The 17,101-nt window shown below is 38.6% G+C and overlaps 1 long non-coding RNA gene across 1 annotated transcript; it reads left to right on the plus strand.

Annotated features, from left to right (window-relative positions):
* The first annotated feature begins 915 nt into the window (after positions 1-915).
* LOC106970875 (uncharacterized) lies at positions 916-6,001 on the plus strand. The gene is made up of 3 exons (XR_008292878.1): positions 916-1,523; positions 3,511-3,546; positions 4,411-6,001. It is a non-coding gene; the product is annotated as an uncharacterized LOC106970875 (long non-coding RNA).
* Positions 6,002-17,101: the final 11,100 nt, after the last annotated feature.

Raw genomic sequence — 17,101 nt, forward strand, 5'->3', positions numbered from 1 at the left:
GTAATTATGATAATACTGAGAAGGAGAACAAATTGTTCTTGTTTACACCAAGACCTAAAGAAAAAGGTAACTATGTTAAAGTTGGGGCAGAGGGAGGTCTAGAGAGTTGTGGGAGATGACAGAGAAGGAACAGCAGTAGGGGCCTGGAAATTAAGCTAATGTACTCCAGGCAAAGTCCCAAGGTAAGAAGGAATGTGGCTTCTCAATTGCAAAGAACTGAAAGACCAGTTTCTGGAATGGAGAAAGTGAGGGAGAGAATGACACGTGATGAACCTCTACAGTCAGACAGAAGGAAGATCACACACAACCTTGTAGGTATTAAGGATTCGAGCCTTTATCCTAAAGGCAATGGGGTACCATTAAAGAGTGTAAGGAGAGAAGTGACATAGTCACAGGTACTTTAGTGGGAAGGTGAAAGATGATGGTGCCTTGGACTTGCTGTGGTGACTGTGACAATTTAGGGAAGTAAATGGATTGAAGAAGTGTGTAGGAGATAGACTGGAAAAGTCTTGGTAATTAATGAATTGGAAGAGGGCATGGTAAGGAAAAGGTAAATAAAGAATAAATCAATGATGATTTAACCTAGACTTCTGGCTCAAGCATCTGAGTGGATGGTGGTGGTCTTTACCAATACAAAGAATACTTGGGAAGATAAAATTTGGAAGTAGGAAGACATTGAGTTCTGTTCTAGAAAACACTGAACTTTGCATGCCTATCATGAAAAATCCTGTAGACATATCCAGTTGACCATTAGATAGACAGGAAGTTCTGGGAAAGGTCTTTGCTGGATATAGGAATTTGAGAATCACCAGCATAAAGATGGAAATTGGAGACTCAACAGTTTAGTTTTTTTTAAGTTTATATATTTATTTTGAGAGAGAGAGAAAGTGCAAGTGGGGGAGGGGCAGAGAGAGAGAGAGGGAGAGAGAAGGGGGGAGAGAGAGAGAGAGAGAGAGAGAGAGAGAGAATCTCAAGCAAGCTCCACACTGTCAGCATGGAGCCCCATGTGGGGCTCAAACCCACAAACCATGAGATCATGACCTAAGCTGAAGTTGGACCCTCAACAACTGAGCCACCCAGGTGCCCTGGGAGCCTCAATAGTTTATGATCTCCCCTAAGGAGAGTTTGTAAAGTGGCAGCTAAGGAGCTCAGGTTGGAGTCCTTAGGAACTCCCAAATGGCATGAACAGCAGAGGAGAAAGAGCCATTGGAGGAAATTGAGAAGGGGCCACCAAAGTAGGCAGTCACCAGGAGGGTGTGACATCACAAACCCAGCAAAAGAGGAAGTGTCACAAAGGGTGATCAGTTGTGTCAAACACTACTAAGAAGTTGAGCTTTAAGTCTGGATTTAAGAAGACATTAGATATAGCAGCATGAAAGTCTTTGTTGGATCTTAATAGGAATATACTCAGATAAGTGGAGGCAACAATCTCTCAGGTAGAAGGTGAAAGGCCTCTTGAAGCCAGACCAGCCAGTTTTTGTAGCAGGCTCTGCTTTATTCCTAGAGTGGATTGAGAAGTCAGTGTGAGTGCTATGACTACAAGAAACCTACTTACATGGAAAAAAAGTTTTATAAGGGGAAATGGGTGCATATGGACAATTTATGTAGTGGCACTACAGGCAAATTTTATATTTATACTATTTGTGCAATGCTCTATAAAAATATCTCTGGATATACTTTGGGGGAAAAATATTCCTAGAGGACAGGGAATGTGGACACTGAGTTGGGATGTGAAGAATGCAGAAGACAAAATAGGTCATTAGAAATAGACTTCTTTGGACACGTCTGACCATAAGTGATAAAGCGTCAAAGCTGTGCTATATATATGGGAACCTGCGGTTAGGGAAGGTGTGAAAGTATTTAATACTGATTCATAAAAGCTGCAGAGGGCAAGATTCAAGTCCCAGGGAGAATAGAAGATGCAGAGAGCACAAAGCTCTGATAAAGACTTGGATGATTCAGACTAGGAAGGAGGTCCAGAGAGAAGAGGAAGACGGTCATCATAGAGGTTTGGGGATAGGAAGTTGACAGTAATCTAGTCAAACCACTCTAGTTTCCGTGTGAGGTTGAAGGTGATGGGACAGCAGGTAGTCAAGGAGGTGAAGAGAGTGGAGAAGTGTTGGCATATGTTTCGAAGAGCTTTTTATTAAAGTAAGCATGGTTTGGGTCTGAGAAGCTTGTAGTCTTGACTTTTCATACACTTCACAACTAGGGACTAGTTGCCTTGACATGATTTACATTATACTCTGGAGATCAATTAAGAAAATTATGTTAGTCTCAGAAAATTAATGATTGCAATAGAATATATAAAACACTAATTACTATTAACACATCTTTTGATTCATTATATGTATAATTACATTTTAATGCTTGAAGTTTTATCTTTAAAACTTCACATAAACTTGCCACAATTTTATGTTGTGCCTGTACTAAGAATGTTGTTTTCATCAAAGTGAATTTGAGTGGATTTTGCCTCTGTCTTTTTGCAGTATTTTATTAATTTTCTGCCATTTTCTAACCTATGTAATAGTGCATTGTTGTACATCCACTCTTTAAATGCTTTATACACTTTCCTACCCTTCTGAATAAACTGCTCACTACTAAAACAATACCACTTTCTTCTCCCAATAACCTAATCTCCCCTTTATTTAACAGCAATAACTAAGATATATTGGTGACACATTTTTCAAAGTGTTATCATATATATTACCCTAGTTACCACCATTACAACACTGTGAATTATATACTTTAATCATTATTCTATAGATAAAGAAACAGATAACTTGCTCAAAATTACATGACTAGTAAAGAGCAAAGCTAGGATTTGAATTCAAATCTTTTGATCTTTCAGCTCAGTGCACTTAACTGTACTAGTGTTTCCCTAAATGGTGTATGAATAGACTTAAATTAAAATTTGGTAGATTTGAATAAAAACACTAAGTAAATAATAACAGAGATGGTATGCAGATTTGGCAAAATTCATAAAGATATGTGTGCATGAATGAAATTTTCCTAATCCTTATAGTCACTGAAAGATGAGCAAAAACCAGGGTAATTCTCCCATTTTAAGATAAAGGATAGGGGCGCCTGGGTGGCTCAGTCGGTTAAGCGGCCGTCTTTGGCTCAGGTCGTGATCTCGCGGTCCGTGAGTTCAAGCCCCGCGTCGGGCTCTGTTCTGACAGCTCAGAGCCTGGAGCCTGCTTCTGTTTCTGTGTCTCCCTCTCTCTCTGCCCCTCCCCCGTTCATGTTCTGTCTCTCTCTGCCTTTCAAAAATAAATAAATGTTAAAAAAATTAAAAAAAAATAAGATAAAGGGTAAGTCAGTTAAGGGGATGTGACCTTAGCTAGGGTAATATAGAGGTGTGCTTGTCTTCAATGAAACCTGATATTTAAATCCAACTGCCTCTCCGCTAAAAAAAAATCAACAGAAAGGGAAATCATATTACAAAATGACCTTTCATTATGAGGTTCTTTAATAATTATAGATAACATCTGGTCTTGGCTCTTACAGGCATTATCTCATGTGATCCTTCTACAATCATGTAAGGTAAGTACATTTATTAATCTAATTTTTCAGATGAGGAAGTGCAATAAGAGTCAAACCTGTTGTTAAATCAATAAATTAAATGTACATAGTTTTGTAGAGTAGCAAATTCCACATAAAGCAGCAGCAATTAATGACGGCATCTAATGAACACTCTGTAAAGGTTCTGTTTCCTTTACTCTGTAAAGCGTTTGGGTCAGGAGACCCAGATTCTAACCCTGCTTCAACCTAACACCAGCTCAGTCACAATCCTTAGACAAATCACTTAAATTCTAGGCCTTATTTTTCCATATCTATAAAATAAAAAGGTTGAAATTTGCCTTTCCTAATGTTCTCTTTATTTCTAAAACTCTATACTTTTACTTTTCAAATTATTAATAGTATTTCTATGTGTCATGTCAGTAATGCGTAGATTGCATAAGTTAGATGTATTGCTGAGGACCTAAAGCTAAAATCAAGAATTGTTCCCAGTTGTTCTGATAGAGTACCAACATTGTAATTTCTATCACTTGTCCTAAAAGAAAGAAACTGGGTTAACTGACCTATTTCAAGCAGTAGGTTTGGAGCAATTATTAAAGCATAGCACTTGAAGTGACAACCCAGAAAACAAACATTTTTGGAGCAACCATTCTAACAGGACATTCTAGGGGAAACAAATAAATGGTCTTGTCCTTAATAAGCTCATGTACAATTGAGGAAACAAGATCAAACCCGTGAAAATTTAAATTGCTGATCAAAGTGTAGAGTTGGAAAGGCCCTTTGACCTCGTCTAGTCACAGATTCACAGAATGTGAGAGCTGAAAAGGATCTTAGTAATGGACGCACCTCTTTCCTTCCCTGTACCAACCCTCATTCATGGATGAGAAGACCAAGGGCCAGAAGGGTGAGATCACCTGTCTATAGCCAGCCAGTAAGTTAACAAAAGAGCAGGGATTAGAACACCATTCAAGAGCCACAGTAGGTGAGTTTGATTCAAGTGGAGAACTAAGGCTAAAGAATGGTTGCCAATTGGGATGTGTTGTAGAGGCCTTTCTGTATCATACCTGAACACTGAGAAGCCACAAGAGGTCTTTATGGTAGAGAAGGGTTCACTGGACAGTCAAGAAATGATTGCATGGAACACAGCTGTTAACAATTAAAATTTTTTTAATGTTTATTTATTTTTGAGAGAGACAGAATGTGAGTAGGGGAGAGGTAGAGAGAGAGAGGGAGACACAGAATCCTTAGCAGGCTCCAGGCTTTGAGCTGTCAGCACAGAGCCCGATGCGGGGCTTGAACTCATGAACCATGAGATCATGACCTGAGCCGAAGTTGGACGCTTAACCGACTGAGCCATTCAGGTGCCCCATAGCTGTTAACAATTAAATTAAGCATGTTTCTGTATGCCAATGTGGAGCTATCAGCACATACTATTAAAAAAAAAAAAAGGAAAAAAGCAAGGTGTACAATAGCATGTATGTGCCCACGTGTGTGCAAATGCATAAAAATTCTCTGGACAGTTAAGTAAAAACATGCTTATTCTGTTTGCCTGCAGCGAAGGGAATTGGATGGCTGAAGTACAGGTGTAGGAGCTGGATAGATTTTTCTTTGTATGTTCTTTTGAACACTTTTATTTGGGACCTTTTGTATATATTACTTACATACAATCATCATTTTTAACAAAGACATTTTTGTCTGGCCTGGAAAGCTCTTTGGTTTTTTTAAATTTTAGATACAATATTTTTGTGGTAGACAATACCTTTTGGTAAAGTACTTGTCTGACTATAGAGTGATAGTATCAAGGTTAATTGTATAGTTACTGCTTCATTCATATTCAAAAAAATGTTAGAAAGGGTGTGATATCCCGACATTAAAAGTTGATTTATTTCCCCCTGTGCTTACTTTCCAAGTAATGACTGCAGTTTTTGAAAGCGTGCCAGATACTGTCACACACAACTCAGATGGGAATCTAAACGCAGCCATATCCTCCCACAGCTGGCTGAGGACTCAGTGTGTGCTATATATAGCAAGGACAAATAAAATCAATCCTACTTTAAAAATGCAATTCATGAGATATCTGCAAAATAGTGAACTTGATACACATTCTGTAATGGAAATTGGAAGAGAGGAGCAATACCCAGGTTGACCAGCCTTTGCCTTTCCTAGTTGTCTAGTTTCTAGAACATGATTGGACCCATAGCTCATCCAAATTCACTTAGCAAGCCCTGTTGTAGCAGGAGTAAACAGAATCTACAAACTTGCGGTTCTGTTCCTCCAAAGAAAGACCTTCCCAGCTGAGTTTTGCTTATGTAGAAACATCTGCTCCATCGAAGATCATGTTTCAGTGCTTTTGTGAATGCATGCTCAGCCTCATAATTTCATATTTTAGCTAGGTTTAGATTTTCTAGAAAGTAAAAGAGCATCTATCTAGCGAATTTTTTTTAAGTTTATTTATTTATTTTGACAGAGAGTACTTGTGTGTGGAGGGTGGGGGGGGGTGGGGAGAGAGAGAGAGAGAGAGAGAGAGAGAGAGAGAGAGAGAGAGAATTCCAAGCAGGCTCTAGCCTATTAATGCAGAGCCCAATTCGGGGCTCGAACCCATGAACCATGAGATCATGTCCTGACCCAAGATCAAGAGTCAGATGCTTAACTGACTGAGCCACCCAGACACCCCCTACCCAGTGGGTTTAAACCCTTTTGGGGTAGCAGCAGCAGTAACCTGCTCTTCCAGAAATTCTGCCCAGTGACTTGCTGCTTTGGGAATTTTCCTGGCTTTTGTAAACCGGAGTCAGACCCTGATGCTCACAAGTCTAAACTGATCTTAAGGAGTAAGTTTCAGATTGGCTCTGCCTTCATTCTAGCTGCTTTCAACCATAGTGGTGGTTCACAACTACCTAACGAGTTTTAGGGAGAATTCAGGTACCTGAGTCTTCCCTGTCTCTAAATCTCCTGAGCTGTAGGGAGCCCTGAGGAGAGCAGGAGGACAGTGGAGAGGATGGGGGAATAGTGGTGTGAATAATAGGAACGCCCTGGAGAGTTGAACAGGGGGCAGCTCATTCATGGCCTCTAGATCATGGTGTGGATTTTCATCTTCAGTCTAAGAGCAGAAAGGAAATCATTGAAGTCTGAAGGAGAATTGCTCAATATATACTTGCTTTTTTAATCCACCTGGCCATAGTACAGGAACTTGGTGGAGGGGACAAAAGTGGATGGATATAGCCCATTGGGAAAACCAGCCATTGCCACCAACAGTGTACCAGTGTTCCTTTTTCTCCACATCCTGACTAACACCTGTTGTTTCTTGTGTTGTTGATTTTAGCCATTCTGATGGGTGTGAGGTGACACCTCCTTATAGTTTAGATTTGCATCTTCCTGATGGTAAGTGATGATGAACATCTTTTCATGTACCTGTTGTCCATCTGGATGTCTTCTTTGGAGAAATGTCTGTTTATGACTTCTGCCCATTTTTAATTGGACTGTTTGGTTTTGGGGTGTTGAGTTTTATAACTTCTTTATAGATTTTGGATACTAGTCCTTTATCGGACATGTCATTTGCAAGTATGTTCTATCATTCCATAGGTTGCCTTTTAGTTTTGTTGATTGTTTCCTTTGCTGTGCATGTTTTTATTTTGATGTAGTCCCAATAGTTTATTTTTGCTTTTGTTTCCCTTGCCTCAGGAGACATCCAGAAAAAAGTTTCTATAGTCAACATCAGAGAAATTACTGCCTGTGTTCTCTTCTAGGATTTTTATGGTTTTAGGACTTGCATTTAGGTCTTTAATCCATTGTGAATTTATTTTTGTGTATGGTGTAAGAAAGTGGTCCAGTTTCTTTTTTTTGCATGTTGCTGTCCAGTTCTCCCAGCATCATCTGTTGAAGAGACATTCCTTTTCCCATTGGATATTCTTTCCTATTTTATTGAAGATTAATTGGCCATATAGTTGTGGTTTTATTCTGGGTTTTCTATTCTGTTCCATTCATTTATGTTTCTGTTTTTCTGCCGGTACCATACTGTTTTGATTACTAAAAAAGGAGGGTGGTGGGGTTTAGGTTAAATAGGTGATGGATATTAAGGAGTGCGCTTGTTGTGATGAGCACCAGGTGATGTATGGAGTTGCCGAATCGCTATATTGTGCACCTGAAATTAATATTACATTGTTAACTAACTGGAATTAAAATAAAAATTAAAAAAAAAATCCAACTAGTATCACCTAGGAAAGAAGCAATAGAGTTAAAGAAGAGTGGATAGTTGGAGAGGTGTTTAGGAGGTACAACCAGTTGAGAGACATTGATAATTGACTGGAGGATATAAAGGAAAAGGAAGGAGCTGAGAATAATTTCCAGATGCTTAGGTTTCTGACAAAGACAGGAAGTTATACATTTGACTATTCCTTCCTGGCCTGGGCTATGCCCTGGTGCTGGCTGAACTTGCCCCGGGGTCTGGCCTAAGGCCACTCCTGGCAGTGTTTCATGAATCAATGGTTCACCAGCCTGTTGTGTCCTAAAGGGCTGGTTGCCCACATAACCACAATCCTGGCTCCAAAGAATAATGCAGTCACAGAATCTTTTGTGCCTTGTCTTAGCTAGAGAATGCAGTTTATAAGTATCAGGAAGACATTTTATTTAATCTTTAGAGACTCAATCACCAAGTGATACTTGGGGAAGTTTGTACTCTGTAGAAATTGAAAAGGCAAATATTCATAGAGTTTTTTTCCTAATTGTTAAAAAGATAAAAGCTATTTAGAATTATGTCTTCATTCAGTTATTTTACCTGTATATGTGTGTGGGTATGTCTGTGCATGTGGGTGTGTATGTCAGGCAGTTTTGAAAATATGCTTAATCGTTCATATTTTTTCTGAATTTCTGAAAAGCAAGCAACACAGTATCACCATGATGTGCATAGTTAAGAAAATGATTGTATCTTGACAGAGTAAGTGTAATTTTTAATGTGCAAATCAACACTCAACAATTAGTTGAGTGTAGACAGATTGGTCCTAGACCTCTACTCTCTTGATTCCATGGCTGATAAAAAGATTCTAAGAGGTTCAGCAGTTCAGGGGTGATCTTTCATAGCAGGAGTGAGGAGACCAAATTCTAGAGACTCCCCTCTGAACTGCTACTTACTGTCACACAGTGTTGGATGAAGGCACATGTGACCTCTCAACTAAACCAAGACTGCCGGAAAGAACATTGCCTTTGCAGAGGAGACTATTTTATTTTATTATTTTTTAATTTTTAAAAATGTTTTATTTATTCTTGAGAGAAAGAGAGACAGAGCATGAGTGAGGGAGGGGCACAGCGAGAGAGGGACACAGAATCCAAAGCAGACTCCAGGCTCTGAGCTGTCAAGTACAGAGCCTGATGTGGGGCTCAAACTCACAAACCATGAGATCATGACCTGAGCCAAAGTCGGCAGCTCAACCGACTGAGCCACCCAGGCACCCCAGAGGAGACTATTTTAAAGAACTTGACAGCAGGTACCTTGGGTCCTCTGTCTTACCTCTCTTTGTTAAAATGGGTTATAGTAGTAAGCTGCCACTAATGAGGTGGTTTATCTGGTTTCATTGTCCCTAATTTTGTTACCTGCCCCATGTAATGTTGACCCAAGCTTCCCCTGCTTAGAGGCATGGTAAAACCTTTATGTCTAGGAAAGCCCCACCCAAGAAGAGATTCTGCTTTCTTGAGTGTGGGCTCTGAGCCAGGCCTGTTGCCTGAGGTGCTGCTTTCTGTAACAGACTAATTTAGAAGCTTTAAGCCATTCTGTAATCTTATTTTCTGGCCCAGGTGGGCCAGAAACCATACAGAGAACTGAGATGAAACGAATAAGCCAAGAGAAAGAGGCAAAGACCTATTTCTCCATCCCCTAAGATGATCAGAATCTCTGTTTTAGATTTTACTTGCTTTTAGCATCCAACCACTAAGAAGGGTTTCTGGTCAGAAATAGACATCAGTTATCTAGCGTCATGGCTGGGAGCTGAGCTCTAGCAAAGCTCTTCACAAAAGTCAAAGCAACTGGGCTAAGATCAGTGAGGTGGGAGAAGACACAAACAGGTGGAAAATAGAGGAAGCGTGAAACCTAATTTTCAGGGAGGAAGGGCAGAGTGTTCCCTCTCCTTCATATGGCAGTGGGCCCAACCTTGATGTTCTGCTCTTTCCCTTCTCTTAAGGGATCTCTTTCCTCACTCCCGCCACCCACCCCCTGGCACTTCAGGGGGGCACGTTTATCCACAGGGACCCCAAGTCTCTTCTCACTGCCCACATCCACAGGTTATGCACTCAGATGCATGGTAGCTGTAGCTACTGCTTTAAAGAGACTGGTGCTGGGGTGCCTGGGTGGCTCAGTCGGTTGAGCGACCGACTTCGGCTCAGGTCATGATCTTGCAGCTTGTGAGTTCGAGCCCCGCGTCAGGCTCTGTGCTGACCGCTCGGAGCCTGCTTCCAATTCTGTGTCTCCCTGTCTCTCTGCCCCTCCCCTGCTCATGCTCTGTCTCTCTCTGACAAATAAATAAACATTAAAAAAAAGAGAGAGACTGGTGTTCCTGTATCCATTGCCTTTTAAACTCCTATGGAACATTCTTCCTGATACCTTTTATTTAAATATACATGTAATAAAACACTTTTAGGTGCTAGTGTCTTATGTCAATTTGATTTTACTCTTGTTGCTTTTTCCCAGCGACTCATAGAAAACTTGTTTTCTCTTCCTTCTTTGCCATCCCCAGCTACACCCCTACTCTCTGCTGCTGGTTTGACCTCAGCTGGCCACAGGCCAAAAAATGTGGGTGGGCAGGTACCAGTCCCCGACTGCTAGAAGCTGTTGGGGCTGAGACTGGGGACTTCTGGGGATGGAGAGGGAAGGAGGGTGTAGCCCACAAACTTTCTCAAAGCTTAAGAGAGTTTTTTTTTTTTAATTCTGTTGAGAATATTACAAAATACTCATTCTGAATAAGTACAATATACGCTGCTCTTAGAAAACTCTCCAAAATATATACTATTAAGTGAAAATGCTGTTGATAACCAATTAGTAGTATCTAATTCCGTTGCTGTTGGTTTTCTTGGGATGTACATATATATACTTTTATAAGCACAAGATTTTTGAGGGGAGGGAAAAAATTGCTTACAGTGATTACTTGTGAGGAAAGGATTGGAGTACAACTTTTTATTGTACGTGCCTCTGTACTCTTTGAATTTGTTTTTGACCCTAGTGCATATATTGCCATTATAATAAAAAAAGTTTAAATGTTTTTTTAAAAGAAATGTTAATTTTCTGTCCCTTAGTGATTTATTGAAAGCTATCCATAAAGATACTAAACGGAAGTTGAGGCTGAATAGGCTGTGTGTATAATAAATGTATAATACCATTTTGAACACTTACTATATGGCATAGCTGTTATCATTACTTTATGTAATTATTTAATACTTACCAAAATCAAAGGAGGTAGTACAGTATAATCCTCAGTTTATGAATGAGGAAAACAGGTTTAGAGAGATTATATAATATTCACAAGGTCACACAGCTAGTTAGTAAGTTCTTGGAGCTGACCTCTTCATAAGGGCAAGCTAAACATCTGCCTTGTCTACCAGACTCCCCACATCCTAGCAAATTGCCTGATACATGGCAAGAGACATGAATACATTTAGCAAATAAATGAATATCTGATAGGGGCGCCTGGGTGGCTCAGTCGGTTGGGTGGCCGACTTCGGCTCAGGTCATGATCTTGCAGTCCATGAGTTTGAGCCCCGCGTCGGGCTCTGTGCTGACAGCTCAGGGCCTCGAGCCTGTTTCGGATTCTGTGTCTCCCTCTCTCTGACCCTCCCCCATTCATGCTGTGTCTCTCTCTGTCTCAAAAACAAATAAACGTTAAAAAAAAAAATTTTTTTTTAAATGAATATCTGATATAAAGCCCATGCCATTTACTACGCTAAATCCAACCCCCCCCCCCCCCCAGAGCTATACTTGGGGTAGGCAGAAGGCACTGTATCAGCATTATTTCCAGCGGCAAGTCCAGGTGTTGAGTCAGAGAGGCATGAATAAAGACCCAAACCTAAGGTGAGCCCTTACCCCTAGCACTGTGCTCATGTATGTTCCGTAGGACTGTTGTTCTAGACCCCCTCTCCCATTCGGGCAGTAAAAGACATTTTTGTTTATCCAGACTGATTTACTACCCTAGTATTTCATTCATTCATTCATTCATTCATTCCCTCATCAAATATTTACTGAGTATTAAGGATATAGCAGTGAAAAACACATGTAAGGCCACTTTGTACCTCTAGTATTTTGTCCTAAAGGAGGATATAACAAAGAATAAAAAACTAATAAATGAGAAAAGATCAGGTAGTTTAAAGAACATGGTGTCATAAATCCCAAATATTGTTATCAAAAAATGTAGTATTTTTCTAAATTTTTAAAAGTTATTAGATGCATGGGAATGCAAGCTGGTGCAGCCACTCTGGAAAAAAGTATGGAGGTTCCTCAAAAAACTAAAAATAGAACTACCCTACGACCCAGCAATTACACTGCTAGGCATTTATCCACGGGATACAGGTGTGCTGTTTCGAAGGGACACATGCACCCCCATGTTTATAGCAGCACTATCAACAATAGCCAAAGTATGGAAGGAGCCCAAATGTCCATCAATGGATGAATGGATAAAGAAGATGTGGTGTATATATATATACAATGGAGTATTACTCATCAATCAAAAAGAATGAAATCTTGCCATTTGCAAGTACGTGGATGGAACTGGAGGGTATTATGCTAAGTGAAAGTAGTCAGTCAGAGAAAGACAAAATCATATGACTTCACTCATATGAGGACTTTAAGAGACAAAACAGATGAAGATAAGGGAAGGGAAACAAAAATAATATAAAAACAGGGAGGGGGACAAAACATAAGAGACTCTTAAATATGGAGAAGAAACAGGGTTACTGGAGGGGTTGTGGGAGGGGGAGGGGCTAAATGGGTAAGGGGCACTACAGAATCTACTCCTGAAACCATTGTTGCACTATATGCTAACTAATTTGGATGTAAATTTTAAAAAATAAAAAATAAAATAAAAGTTATTAGATGAAAAAGATGAATTTAGATCCTTATCTTACACCCTAACCAAAAAATGGACACAAAAGAGATCAGAGACCTAAATATAAGCATAAAAATTACAAAATTTTTAGAGGAAAACATAGGAAAAATATCTTTGTGAATATGGCTTAGGCAAAGACTTCTTAGATACAATACAAAAAACACAATACATGAAAGACAAAATTAATACATTGGATTTTATCAAAATTAAAGGCTTTTGTTCTTTAAAAGACACGCTTAAGAAAATGAAAAGACAAAAAAAGAAAATGAAAAGATGCAGAATATAAGAAAATATTGCAAATATTGTAAATCATGTATCTCATAACTTGTATCCAGAAGATAGAAACAACGATTATTGTTCAGTAGTAAGAAGACAAACAATCCAATTTAAAAATGGGCAAAAGATTTGAATATATGTCTTACTAAAGAAGATATAAGAATAGCTAATAAGTTTATGAAAAGATGCTTAACATTATTAATCATTAGGGAAACTCAGATTAAGACCACACAAAATACCACTTCACATCCACGGGAAAGGCTATACTTTAAAAGACAGGGACACCTCAGTGGCTCAGACAGTTAAGCATCCAACTCTTGATTTTGGCTCAGGTCATGATCTCACAGTTGTGGGATCGAGCCCTGAATTGGGCTCCACACAAGCATGGAACTTGCTTGGGGTTCTCTCTCTCCCTCCCTCAGCCCCTTTCCTCCACTCATGCTCTTTCTCTCTCAAAATAAACATTTAAAAGAATAAAATAAAAATAAAAGACGGATGCCCACACTGAGACAATTTATAATTAAATTGTCAAAAAGGAGAGAATCTTAAAAGCAACAAGAGAAAATTAACATGTTACATACAGGGAATCCCCATAAGACTATCAGATTTTCAGCAGGCCAGAAGGAAGTGGCATGATGTAGTCAAAGTGCTGAAATGCTGCCAACCAAGAATACTCTACCCAACAAAGTTGTTTTACAGAACTGAAAGACAGAGAACATTTTCCAGACAAGCAAAAGCTGAAGGAGTTCAGCACCACTAGCTTGGCCTTACAAAAAATGTACTTCTCCAAGCTTGGACCTTCTCCAAGCTAAAATGAAAGGACGCTAAGTAGTAAAAGGAAACTGTATGAAAGTATAAATCTCACTGATAAAAGGAAAATATGGTTAAATCCAGAATGCTCTAATGTTGCAGTGGTGGATAAACCACTTATAAATCTAGTATGAATACTAAATAACAAAGCATTAAAAATAACTATAATTATATATTTATAATTATAATAATTTGTTAATGGATACAAAAGGTAAAAAGAGACCAATTGTGACATCAAAAACATAAAGCTGGGGAGTAGAAATGTAATGCTTTAGTATGTGTTCAAAGTTAAGTTGTTATCAGCTTAAACAGACTATTATATATATAAGATGTTTTATATAAATTTCATGGTATCCACAAAGCAAAAATATTAAGCAGATACACAAAAGATAAAAAGAAAGGAATCTAAGGAGACCACAGTAGAAATGATCAAATCACAAAGAGAGGAAGACAAGAACAAAGGAATTACAAAACAGCTGGGAAACAATGAAAAAAATGGCAATAATAAGTCCATACCTATCAATTATTACTTTAAGTGTAAATGGACTAAATTCTCCAATCAAAAGACATAGAGTGGCTGAATGGATTAAAAACCAAACCAAACACACACACACACACACACACACACGCACACACAAAACAAGATCCAACTATATGCTGCTTACAAGAGACTTACTTCAGCTTTAAGGACACACATAGACTGAAAATAAAAGGATGGAAAAAAATATTCCATGCAAATGGAAGCCAAAAGAAAGCAGAAGTAACCGACTTATATCAGACAAAATAGACTTTAAGCCAAAGACTATAATAAGACACAAAAAAAGGTCATTATATAATAATAAAGGGGTCAGTCTGACAAGAGGAACAGACCCAAAGGGAGAGTAGACAGCAAAATAATAGTAAAGGACTTCAGTGCCCCACCTTCCACAAAGGATAGATCATCCAGACAGAAAATTAACAAGAAAAAAATTGGACTTAAACTACATCTTAGACTATTTGGACTTAACAGATATTTACAGAACATTCTATCCAATAGCAGCAGAATACATATTCTTCTCAAGCACACATGGAACATTCTGCAGGATAGATCAAATGTTCTGCAACAAAACAAGTGTTAATATGTTTAGGAGGACTGAAATCATATCAAGCATCTTTTCTGACCACAATGGTATGAAACTAGAACTCAGTTCCAAGAAGAAAACTGGGAAATTTACAAATATGTGGAAATTAAACAATATGCTACTGAACAACCAATAGGTCAACAAAAAAATCAAAAGAGAAATCAAGGGGCACCTGGCTGGCTCAGTCAGAAGAGCATGTGACTCTTGATCTCAGGGTCATGACTTTGATATTGGGGGTAGAGATTACTTAAACAAATAAGTATTTTTTTAAAAGAGAAAAAAAACGACTTTAGAGAAAAAAATGGAAATACAACATACAAAAGTTATGGGATCTAAAACAGTTTTAAGAGGGGTGTTCATAGCAACAAATGCATAGATTAAAAAAAAAAGATCTCAGGGTACCTAGATGGGTCAGTCAGTACAGTACACAACTCTTGATCTTAGGGTTGTAAGTTTGAGCCCCGTGTTGGGTGTAGAGATTATTTTAAAAACCAAAATCTCAAATCAACAACCTAACTTCATACTTTGAGGAACTAGAAAAAGAAAACTGAGCCCCAAATTAGTAGAGAGAAAGAAATGAAAATATTCTGGTTTCTCTTCAGGTCATATAAATCTTGAAAGATTTTACTAAAGAAAAAAAGAAATAAATGAAAGAGTAGAAAAGACAATAGAGGGGCACCTGGGTGGTTCAGTTGTTTGAGCATCTGACTCTTGATTTGGGCTCAGGTCATGATCCCAGAGTCCTGGGATCCAGCCCCATGTCAGTCTCCATGCTGAGCGTCAAGCCTGTTTAGGATTCTCTCTCTCTCTTTCTCTCTCTCTCTCTCTCTCTCTCAAATAAAAAAAAATTCCTTAGAGACAATAGAAAAGATCAATAAAACTAAGAGCTGTGTTTTTTTTTTTGAAAAGATAAACAAAATAGACAAACCTTTGGCTAGACTTGCTAAGAAAAACAGAGGACTCAAAATCTGAAATGGAAAAGGCATTCCAACTCATAGCACACAAATGCAATGCATCATAAAGAGACTACTATGGACAATTGACACCAACAAATTAGACAACCTAGAAGAAATGGATAAATCCCTAGAAACACACAGCCTACCAAGGCAATAATGAAGAAATAGAAAATCTGAACAGACCAATTACTACTAAGGACATTGAATCAGTAATCAAAAATCTCCCAACAAACAAAAGTCCAGGAACAGATGACTTCAATGGCCAATTCCACTAAACACAGAAAAATTAATACCAATTCTTCTCTACAAAAAATTAAGGAGGGAGGGTGCCTGGCTGGCTCAGTTGGTGGAGCATGCAACTCTTGATCTTGGGGTTGTGAGTTCGAGCCCCGCATTGGGTATAGAGATTACTTAAGAAAAATAAAATCTTTTTTTTTTTTTTGAGAGAGAGAGAGAGACAGAGTGTGTGTGTGTGTGTGTGTGTGTGTGTGTGTGCGCGTGCGTGCGTGCAAGTGAGCCAGTATGTGGAATTAAACAATATACTACTCTCTCTAACAGGGAGAGAGAGGAGAGAGAGAGAAGCAGGGCTCACCCTAAGCGGGGCTCGAGCTCACCCGATGCAGGATTTGAACCCACGAACTGTGAAATCATCACCTGAGCCAAAGTCAGATGCTTAATCAGGTGCCCAAGAAAAATAAAATCTTAAAAAAAAAAATTAAAGAGGAAGGAATGCTTCCAAACTCATTTTAAGAGGCCAGCATTATCCAGATATGAAAAACAAATAAGGACATTCCAAGAAAAGAAAATTATGGCCAATATCCTTGATGAATATAGATGCAAAAATCTTCAACAAATTATTAGCAAACCGAATTAAACAATACATTAAAAGGATAATACACCATAATCAGGAGGGATTTATTCCAGGGATGCAAGCATGGTTCAACATCCACAAATTAATCAATGTGATTCATCACATTAACAAAATGAAGGATAAAAATCTATAATCATCTCAATAGATCCAGAAAAAGCATGTGATAAAATTCAATATCCATTAATGATTTTTAAAAACCTCTCAAACTGGGTAAGGGGGAATATACTTCAACATAATAAAGCCTATATTTGACAAGCCCACAGCCAACATCATACTCAATGAGGAAAAGCTAAAGGCCTTTCCTCTAAGATCAGTAACAAGATTCTTGCCACTTTTATTCAACATAATACTGGAAATTCTAGCCAAAGCAATCAGGCAAGAAAAAGAAAATACATCCAAATTGAAAAGGAAGATAAAAAACTCTCTATCTTCAGATGATGTATTATGTAGAGAAAATTCTAAAGACTC

The sequence above is a fragment of the Acinonyx jubatus genome, chromosome F2 (genome assembly GCF_027475565.1).
Source record: "Acinonyx jubatus isolate Ajub_Pintada_27869175 chromosome F2, VMU_Ajub_asm_v1.0, whole genome shotgun sequence".
NCBI lineage: Eukaryota > Metazoa > Chordata > Mammalia > Carnivora > Felidae > Acinonyx > Acinonyx jubatus.